Raw genomic sequence first — 8,445 nt, 5'->3', positions numbered from 1 at the left:
TAGTATGGGATTTGTGCTCAATTCTTTATTTTCCTGTAATATCCAATAAATATTCTAAGCACTGTGCTGAAGAGTATTCTCAGAATGAATTTCTCCATCTTTTCTACTGAAGTTGTTCTACTTACTAGGGAAAACTTAGTCTTTGAGAGAGAAGGGATGGAGAAGAGTGATTATAGCCGGTGGGGTAGAGGACTCCTGGGATGGACAAAGTGATACAGAGACAGCCTGAATTCTAATTCTCTGTCTCCTGAATATTTATTTATGCAAAAAAGAACAGGTTCAGTAGGAGAAACAGAACAAGGTCTTTCTCTCAAGTATTCCAGAGTTCATCTTTGAAGTAATGGCAGCTGAACAATTGCAAGTGAAAACAAACCAGTAAACCAGAGTGAGCACAGCACTGGGGAGTGTTAGTGCTGTTCGCAGCTCTGAGCTGCTGCTGGGGCTGGCCTGGGGAGCGAGACGAGGGGAAGGGAGCCGAGCACCACTGTGCTCAGACCCTGCCTAGGTGGGGCTGGGGAGGGCGGCAGCCCTGGCTGTGGTGGTTCCCCGAGGTCCCGGCTGCCACAGGTGGAGGGTTCTCCTCTCGGGGCTGTGCTGAAGGAGGGGCAGCTGCCTCCGGGCAATGTCTTCAATGAGGCTGTGGCTTGCGCTTAGGGACCTAGGGCTGTGGTTTCCTGGCTTTCGTAGGAAAGTGTTTAAAAGGTGCCTCTGGACAAAATATTCTTTGGCATGATAATAATTCTTGTTCAGTCGCAACAAGAATTGTAGTTGAACACAAACTGCTTTTGTTCATCTGCAGTCATTTGTGTTAGGTTTTAAAACATTTGGCAAACTGAAATAACCCAGTTCCGCATCTGACCTCTGCTCAAAGGTTGTGTTCTTAAAGGAACGAGATGCACCTGAGTGTTTCTCTTGATGTCTTGTGTTCCCTTGGCAAACTGTTTTTTGGAGGAAGCCCAGCGGGCAGAGCTGCAGGTGCCTGTGTGCTGTTGTGCACGTGCCATAAATCTGCCTCGCAGAGGTGTGGGGAGAGTTTGCGTGAGCGTAGTGCATATGTATGTATTTCTGTGCTGAAACAGAAATATGGCAGCCTGAGGTAAAACAACAACATTTTTTTAATCCCAGACCCTATTTAGAAGAGGCTGTAAGTATTCTCAGTTCATCTGAAACCCTAAATCTGTCTCTCATTTAGCTCCAGCCCCCAGTGGGGGAATCAGGACAATTTTATCATCCGTTTATGTAAGCTTTTGTCACTGAAAAGTTAGATTTATGCAATGGAGTTAAGTCAGATTTACAGGACACCGTTAACTCTGAGAGAATGACCCAGGGGATATAAAGAAACTTCAGCTGAGGAAATATTTTAGTGTCTGGAGGAGTGTTACACCAAACAGACACTTGCACCCTCATGCTGGTAAGAGTTACAGCAGCATATTTCTGGCTGTAGAGTTGATGAGGTTGTTGCTTGAGTGCCTTTTAAATTCTGTCTGGAGTTGGCTGAAAGTTGTCTGCAAACATCCGGGTTAACGCTTCCCCACTGGAGCTGGGTCTTTGGTGCTGCTTTGGGTCTGGACCCGGCATGGCTTGATCCCAGGGCCGGGCCGGGGTGTGCTTAGTGTCCTGCTCCCAGGGAGGTGGCAGAGCACCTTCTCAGGCCATGCAAAACTTCAGCCGAATTTCTTAACAGCCAGTTGGTTTTGAAAGTAGTCTTTCTCATCTACAGATACAAAATAGTTTCAACAGCTCTGTAGTCCTTGTATCCTTCTATGTAATCAAGGGAACTTGGTCTAATTTATCAACTGAAGACTTGTGAGCTGCAAGGGAGGAAAAGGTCCTTGCTTGGTTTTCTGGTCCATACGTGTCACTGTAAGAGAGGAGCTCGCTTTGCATTAGCGGGGCTGGATTCCATCATCTTTCCTTCTCCTCCCAGCACCCAAAGCTGTGGGGATTCAGCATGATGGGTTTGATTTGTGAGCTAAAAATCAATTAATTCTCTCCTGCTTGTCTCAAGTGTGGGTGAAGGTGTGAGCACTTGTGAAGAGTCTCAAAAAAAGCTCCTTAGTGTTGTTGTCTGGTTTAACTGAAGTTCATTTACACTGTTGCCCTGACAAGTCTGGCAGGCCCTGGTGGGGGCATGCTTGGGGGGAGTTTGGGCGAGTGCCGTTGTCTTTGGGGCCAGCTAGAGAAGAACTGAGGGAAGTCACTTCACTGGGTTTGTGCTGGGTGTCTTGGGAGCGTCAGCACTGCCTACTGATCAGGGATGAGGAAAGCTGTGATTATCTAAAAAATCTGTCAGGAAAGGGGCTTTCTTCTTTCTTTCTCTTCTTGTGGACCAGAGAGATGACAGGTATTCCCTTTTGACACCCAGGTCTGGAAGCTCTGTGCGCAGGGGATGTGTAAGTGAAATAAAACAAAAGATCATAGCCAAAGCAAGAATGGTGAAGGTTTTGGTGTACTTCATCAATCCAGCTTGAGAAAACAACTGAAATGTTTGCAAGAATCAGGTGTTAGGTGATCTAACTTTCTCCATCAGGTTTTGGCACCTGAGGCTGAGAGGAGTACGGACCCAGCTTTCTGAGCCTTGGAAAATATTCTCATTTAGGGTAAAACTCAAAGGAAGTAATTTTCTGTTTATTTTCTCCCTCTGATGGGTAGCTCTGTGAATTTTGATGTTAATCTTTTATGCTTGGATCCAGATGGCATTTCATGTGGCTTCATGTACTGGTGAGTGGGTAACCTCCAGTGCTGTGCTGGCTGTGGGGGGCTCTGGCCAGGGCGCTCCGGGCTGTGCTGCATCCACTCTGCTCCCCAGGCTCCTCCGCTCTGTCTAACTGCTTTCTCTGGGTCCTGTTCTCACATAGGTGCTATTTCTCGCTTCTTTAAAAGCTTGGTATGGTTTTTCCACTCTGTGGACTAAATCGTTTTATTGATTCTCCTTAAATCCAGCCTTAGGTGTACAGGTATTATTTTGATGAGTGCAACGAAAGAACCAGAAAGACAAAAACATTTTTTCAAAGTCTGTTTACCCTGATCTCCGTGGATTTTCACGTCTGAAGTGTTATGTGCATAGTAAGTCTGAATTAAATTCTCGCATATCATGCAATTGCCTGTTTAGGCAAGCGTCATATACTTTTATGTATTCTCTGAAGAAAAAGGGAAGTTACTTAGAGAGATTGTCTTTTTCCAGGGTAAAAATTATATAGGATTGGTAGAGCAGGACATGCTGTGGAGGAATTGTGCTACAGATATTCAAGACAGCTTAGAGTCAAATAGCGTAAATTAATAAATTGCATCAGAAGGAGCTGTGAAATTTTATGAATAAAAAAATCACATCTGTGTGGAAAGAGTATAATCTTGAGACAATGACAGAAGCTATTGTCACAATATACTCATAATGTCCATGAAACGCTAAGTGAGATTAGAAAAGCTGCAAAAGCAGAGATTAGACGTCAATTGTGGGTATATTGGCTGAGTTTGGGGCTGAAGGTAAAAGGACAAGATCTTTGTCTTACAAACCTCTGATTTTTGGTGCAAAATAAATAACATAATCTGAAAAGGTAGAGCAAATCTTGATTAATCCTGCATAGTGAACAGGACATGATTCAAGATACTACTATGAAGTTGGTCATCATGTTATTCAAATGTGATCTCCTGGTAGAAGCAATAAATCTGGCACAGTAAAACATTTAACTTCAAAAAACACACCTATTTAAGAGGATGTTTAAAAATAATTTTAAAGGAACAGCTGAGAGTATAATGCTTTCAGGCAGAATGACTTGGAAAGGACACTAAAAACTAGCATAATTAAAAATTGAAATGAAAGATACTCTTCAAAAGTGGTCATAGTAGCAAAAGAAGAAAAATATAAAGAACACACATTCTGATTAATTTAAATGTAAAACCACAAGGAAAGCTAAAAAGATTCTGACAAATTGACAGTCATAATGAAAAAAACCCAAAAAACCCCAAATGCTCTCAAACCAAGTCTTTGACAGTCTGGCACTCGTCCTGCTTTTGCAGTTAATAGGTAATCAATAGTAAAGTAATGAACAATAATACAAGTCACGTTCAAGGAAAGTAATGTGATAGTAGAAGAGTTAAATGCATTATTTGCCTTGGCACACAGGATAGGAAAGGTTAGGGAGGCTCCCTATCAGCTCCTGTTGTTCTGGGAATAGTCTAAGGAACTGTCTCAAATTGATGTGTCGGTAGAAGATGCTCAAAACAATTGATAATGTAACAAAATGACAGGAACAGATAGCAGGATCTTTGGTGAAAAAGGAACTCAAATATGGACTATTAATTGTAGAGTAACCTGTTATTTAAATCAGCCTCAGTGTTATGGAGACAAAAAGGACTTGCTTCTTTATGTGAAAGAGTAGGAGAGGTGATGTGGGGAACTACAGGTAAGCAAGTGTAGCTTCTGTGTCGGCACACTAATAGGTAATAAAGATTATTAGACACCTGCATAAATATGATGTAGTAGGAAAATACAACTTCTCAAGGGAGTCATGCTTGACAAATCAATCAGATTTGTCTGAAGGAGTTAATGGATATTTGGATAAGGGTGGTCTAGTCAATATAGTGTACCTTAATTTTTTCAGAGCACTTTCAGCAAGGTCCCTTGGGGAAAAAAAAAGCGCCATTTTGTTTATTGCGTAAAATGGATTAGTAACTTGCTAGCATATAGGAAAGAGAAGGTAAGAACAAAGGTCTTTTTGTGTGAATTGAGGGAGGTTTCCATTAGTCAAAGAGCTTAATTATTGGATTGGTCCTGGTCATTGTTTTTGTAGCTGGTCAGGAAAAGGAATGAATAGTGAAGTGCTAACGTGTGACCATACATACTGCTCTATAAACAGCATGTGTAGAGAAGGCTCTTCAGGAATGAGTGTACAGCATTTCATACAAAACACAGTGACTACTTAGTGAAATTATTAGGCAGTAGATTTAAAACAACCAAAAGGAAGCAGTCTTTCTCCCCACAGCATCTAATTATGCTGTGGAGCTCATCAGCACAGGATGTGGTAGAGACTTGAAGTTCAACTGTATTCGAAAAGAGATTCAACACATTTTTTTTTTGGAGGCTGAGTCCACTAGTGAATATTAAAAAAAAAAAAAAATCTCAGTGCAAGTCTCTGGCTCAGAAGCTCCCCAGCCTGGGGATTATGCTGTCTTTGTCATAAAAATCTACAGCTGGCTGTTGTCAAACAGCGTGCTCTGCTTGATCGACCTTCTCCCTTACCTGCTGTGTCAGTTCTTAGGTGTTCATTTTAAGACGTGGTAATGATACTTGGAAAACAGCCTTTGGGCAAGACGGTGTTAATTTTGAAGCATGTTTTCTGTCAGAATGAGTTGGCAACTTAAAGCTATTTTTAAAATGTTTTAGTATTTGTGGGCAGAGGGGAGGGTAAACTGCTTCCCACCCTTTTCAGGGGACGAGCATCTCTGAATGTCTTGTGTGAGTGCTCTTGTCCTGCTCTCATCAAATGTGTTTGTGCTATAGACGGACATGGTCAGTGCTTGCTGCAGTGTCATTGACCTACGGATACCTCTCTAGAAAGGTTTTCTTATTTGAGCAGAAAGTATTTGAAGCAGCCAAACCACTCCAAGTATTTTCACCTGTGCTGGAAGAACCACAAAACGAGAGGTTTGTTTCTGTTAAAAGAAATTGTACACTTTGCATTAGGAAGGCATGTCACAGCTTCTCCATGTTCCTTACAGCTTTCTCCTTCACCTGGGAGTGACACGTTACATGTCGTGCAAGGGGCTCAATCCTCAGCTCAGTGCCAGACTTCATGCAATCAGGTAAATACCTGGTGGTTCTGGCTGTGCTGAGTGACTCCTTTTTCAGTCCGTACACAGGGAAGGGTGGCAGTGCTATGCTGAGCAGTGATGGGTGCTGTGGGTCTCTGAGCTGGTGTGCTGTGTGTACCTTCTGACAGCTTGTTGATAGCAATAAATAAAAGCTGGCTGCAGCTGAGATCTGAACACTGAACTTGCTTTCCAGGCCCTCCAAAATTTTGCACAGAAAGAGATGTTTTTATTTAACTACTGCACGTACAATACTGCTGGGACGTAAGAGTAACAGAGCTTGGAAGTAAAATACAGAAAGTAGTGAAAAACAGCAGTGAAGGCCTCGTTACAGCTCTTTAGGCTGGTTTACTGTCATTAATGACTGGACTGTGTAACCACTGCAAAATCAGCAGTATTGCTGTCTGCTGTAACTTCCTGGCACTAGAAATGGGAATATTGGTGATGAGCTGTGTGTTTAACATGTGAAAAATTATTTTTAGCTTGCCACTTGGAATAAAAAGTCTAGTTTGACTCTAGTGGGTTAAATATTTTCTGGCACAGTAATTAACAGCCTTGTTGACAGAAGGATTGCATTGCTATTAATAGATAAGTATCTCTGTTTCAGTAAATTTTAGCCACCTTTGTTTTGAGCTGTGGGAATTCATAATGTAGCTAATGTAAGTCATGTGAATGAAGATTGCTGAGATACGCAACTCATCCATTCTCACCTATGGTAGTATATGTTGGTTTAGGTGTTGAAAAGAAACTGTAACCGTTGATACAGAAAATTATGTGAGGGACTCAAAATAATGAAATGACAGTTGCTATGTTTTAACAAAAAGTGACAAATTTTTCCTTTGACGTTACAAAACCTACTTGTTGAAATACCTCTTTGTGACAGCTCTCCTAAACTGACCAGGCTGCTCTTGGGATTTAGTCCTTAGCTCCAGGTCGCTCACAGTAACGCCACGTTACACTGATGTCTAGATGCATCTGTCGTATGGAAAAAGGGATTTCTCTGCCATGCCTATGCCCTTCCTTCACCTAAAAGTTGTAAGAGTTGAAGAAGTGGACACGTCATCTGACCACTCCAAAACGACTTCAGAGCTTCTTTTCATTCGCGCTGGGTTATGTTAGCATGAAGCACTGAAACCCAGGCCTAGCGTGTGGAGGGGGAGGCAGATGAGCTGGGCTCGGGTTCCAAGCCAGTGCTGCTGAGCAAGCAGGGATGCCGCTGGGCTTTGTTCTCATGACAAGGCTCTGCACAAAGCAATTAAGCAGTGTCAGTGTCAGCACCGTGCACCGGAGCAGGATGCAATCACTGCTTCATCGTGAGGCTGGCAGGGCAAAGTGTATGTGGGGGTATAAAAACCACCTTTAAGTAACTCTTGCCCAACTAATGAAATGTGTCTAAGGTTTATCCTTGAACATTTAAAACTCCTCCAAGAGGAAGACTTCATTTTAATACACACGGAAGTGTTTTCTGCCTTTCAGTGTTTGTCCTTGGGTTTTCAACACTGGGACATAGGAGTGTAAAGGGTCTTGGTTATCAGTCATGTCCTTGTACTATGTCGTCTTGGTATAGTTCTCTCTCCCTAATTTTCACTACTGAGGTATGCTTTGGTTTAGGATTTAAAAAAAAAAAATATAAAAATCCGTTAGCATTCTTTCTTGACCACTTCTGGTACTGAATCCCTGGAATCCAGTTCTAGTTTATTGCTATAACTTATTTCCATTTCTTTTCTTTTTCACTCTTTCTCACATTGAAAAAATACAGAAAATGGAAAGCATTTATTTTTTAGGTGAAGGCACATGTCCAGTCTTCGAAAGTTATCCAGCCTGGTAGATACGCAGGAAAAAAGTCCTGGGAAAAGGGGAATCTGCTGTGTTGAATTCTGCGTAGTGTAACTGCATTGTACTGGGTAATGTGTCCAGTTTTAATGACAGTTAAATTCTGTGGGACTTTCTCATGAGCGCAGGAAGTTCCTCTGTGACTCCCTGTTGCTTGCCAAATTCGTCTCAGTCACTCTTCCTTTTGATCAGCTGGCTGCTTCACTCTGTCCTTCTCTTCATAAGGGAGCTAATGGGAGGAAAAATAAACCAGACACAAGGGATTTCCTTCCTGAAGATGTGTTGGCATGTAACTGACATAAAACTACCTTCAGATTTTGATAGTCTGAACCTGCAAGTAAGTAACTGACCTTGCAGAATGATTCCTGATAATGCACTTCTGGAAATTTTTCTCAGTGTTCAGACCCACTTTATTTTTTTTTTAAATGAAAAAAAAAAAGAAGTTGACAGTTAATCCTGTAATATTTTCTCATTTAATGGACACCTGCTCTGAAGCAGTGTAGCTGTGTACATACATACAACTACATTTAGAATTGGGGAAACTTGGTGTCAAGTGAAGGAGACTTAAACAGTTTAAAAACAAAGGAAGTGTTCTCTTGAGTGGTGTATGTTGTATACAATTACTGTAGATAAGCTGTTGCATTTTGTATTCCAGTTCCTTATTAAAATGGTCTCTTGTGCTTGCTTAGGGCTAAATTTGAATATCGCTACTTCATGGTAACACGCTTCCAATTCAATCTAAGAAAAAAAAAAGCTGATGGCACGTGCTGAAAATTTGATATGAAACCGTATGACTAATTTTAG

This window comes from Gavia stellata, chromosome 12, assembly GCF_030936135.1.
Source record: "Gavia stellata isolate bGavSte3 chromosome 12, bGavSte3.hap2, whole genome shotgun sequence".
Lineage (NCBI taxonomy): Eukaryota > Metazoa > Chordata > Aves > Gaviiformes > Gaviidae > Gavia > Gavia stellata.
Note: the sequence above shows the minus strand (reverse complement) of the source record.